This window comes from Hippoglossus stenolepis, chromosome 23, assembly GCF_022539355.2.
Source record: "Hippoglossus stenolepis isolate QCI-W04-F060 chromosome 23, HSTE1.2, whole genome shotgun sequence".
NCBI lineage: Eukaryota > Metazoa > Chordata > Actinopteri > Pleuronectiformes > Pleuronectidae > Hippoglossus > Hippoglossus stenolepis.
Window position 1 is genome coordinate 1219377 of NC_061505.1, and position 2243 is coordinate 1221619.

The 2243-nt window shown below is 39.7% G+C and overlaps 1 protein-coding gene across 6 annotated transcripts in view; it reads left to right on the forward strand.

Annotated features, from left to right (window-relative positions):
- Positions 1-1000, forward strand: part of ndrg2 (NDRG family member 2) — a 21395-nt gene extending 20395 nt beyond the window's left edge. For all 6 annotated transcript variants that reach the window (XM_035149223.2, XM_035149221.2, XM_035149226.2 and 3 more), the window contains one exon: positions 1-1000. This exon is cut by the window's left edge and continues 1715 nt beyond it. The gene's annotated coding sequence lies outside the window, so the exon portion shown is untranslated.
- Positions 1001-2243: the final 1243 nt, after the last annotated feature.

Genomic DNA, 2243 nt, shown 5'->3' on the forward strand with positions numbered 1-2243 from the left:
TAAATGTCGTCATCAAGCACCAATGATCGTGAACCGATCTGGAAAAAGCAAACGCACTGCCAAACGGAAAAATCCCGAAAACACTGAGATTATTCTAGCAGCAGAAAATGCTGTGAGACAAAAATCAATTCCATGATCCTTCTACGTTGTTGATGATTCCACACAAAGCTTCGCACTGCCCTGTGACGTGTAGCCGTCACACCGACCTGTTTCCAATCACGAGAATCCTCGGAGCGAATGTGCTTTTGTTTTTTACTTCTGTGCACGATGTCTTTGTTCCATTTTCTTGTGAAGAAGCAGAATCATTGTTATGAGTCCGTTGTTTTGTTGTTTTTAATTAAAAACGTGTCTGATGAAGCAGAGCCATGATCTTGATGAAGTCGTTGGAGGGTCTCAGATTTGTGCTCGGGACGTATTGACGATGACGATTTGCACCGACCACGTGGTAACGATCGTTTTTCCGATGTGGTGTCCAAACCGAGCCGCCTCCGTGTTCTCGGCCCCGTCCAGAGGGATGAGATGTAGAATGTAAATGCCCCCCCCGACACTGACAGGAGAACTCCAACAATTGGGCACGGAAACTTTTACCAAACAAGTGACAACGGGTGGAGCAGAGATATGAAATTGCCAAATAAAGGAGCGGTGCTTCTTTTGCCGAGTGGAGCAGGGCTGTGTGATTGTAAATGCTCGTCCATTTTGTCTTTGTTCATCTCTTAATTTTGACTTTGATCACAGTTTTCTTTCCCCACGTCTACGTGTTGGAATTCATTTCTCTGTGAAGTGTTAGTTTACCGTCCCGATGTGCTCACAAGTTAGTGTGTGATAGTTCTTGTGTAACTTTTTTAGCATTAGCACTGATAAGGGAGAATAATATAAGTAAAAGTAAAAAATAATGTAAAGAGAATACAATCACATTTAATTGTGTGGCTAATTTTTCTGTGTAACACAATAAACATCCTGAAAAAGTCAAACTTAAATATTAATAAAAGCTGAAGAGAAATATCCTGTGTCCTGTTTTGGTTTTTCTCAAGGGGTCAATATAAAGAAATAATTATTAACGTCTTGAATCTGATGTAAAGAAGGAAACATCTGTAGTTCACTTTTAAACAATCCTAAAAGGTTTGTATATATTCAGCAACATTTTTGTACTTTATGAGGCAGACGTTATTAATTTCTTGCTCCATGATTACAGTAACAGTACAACATACAATAAAGAATATGAATTACCACCATTACCCACTGTCCTGATAGCAGCTACTGGTCTGTAACTGGGCCACGTTGAATATATCAGTTCAAAATTTTAATTAGACATTTGCATTAAAGTTCATATTTTGCTGAGTGGATCCAGTTACAGGTTCAGTTTCTATTTAACTTCTGACAATAGATCCTCTGACCTGAATCTCACTGAACCTTTAGGATCTGTTAGTAAACACATAGGTGAAGTGGGCGTGGTCTAACAACAGCAACATGACCGAGCTGCTTTACATTTATCTCTTTGTTTAAAGTTTATTATGCACCTGATGTATGTGCGCGCGCGTGTGCGTGTGAACCACTCCGCCCGGTCGTGCTGGGTGAGGACAACCGGTCTGGTCACATTATATAAATGAGGACGTGAATGAAGCCACCTGTGTCAAGCACACGCAGTTTGCAGAGACCGGAAACGAATTTTGTTTTCAAAACAATAGTGAAAATGTAGAAATTTAAAAAAGTACATTTGAAGGATGATGATGTAAAATGTGACTGAACACAGAGTTTAAAAAGATGCTAAATAAAAGTGATGTGTGATTATAATGTGTATTTTTAAAGTGTCATTAAGCAAAATGAAAAGTGTTATATTATTAACAAAAATAATAATAAAACCGAAAAAATCATCACTGCTAAGATTGATATTAAATTATCCAGTTTGTCAAACAGGAACCAAATAGAAAAGTAAAAAGTAAAAATCATACAGAGAGAGAGAGGACAGACAGAGACGACAGAGAGAGAGAGACAGACAGACAGACAGACAGACAGAGAGAGAGAGAGAGACAGACAGACAGAGAGACAGAGAGAGACAGAGAGACAGACAGAGAGACAGAGAGAGAGACAGACGACAGAGAGAGAGAGAGAGACAGACAGACAGAGAGACAGACAGAGAGACAGACAGATACTTCTCTGGTTGAGACAGTTAAGATCTTGAGCTGATCCTGAAGCCACAGTCGCTGCTGAGCTTTTATTTTGAAAAGCCGCCGGTGTGCCTCAGC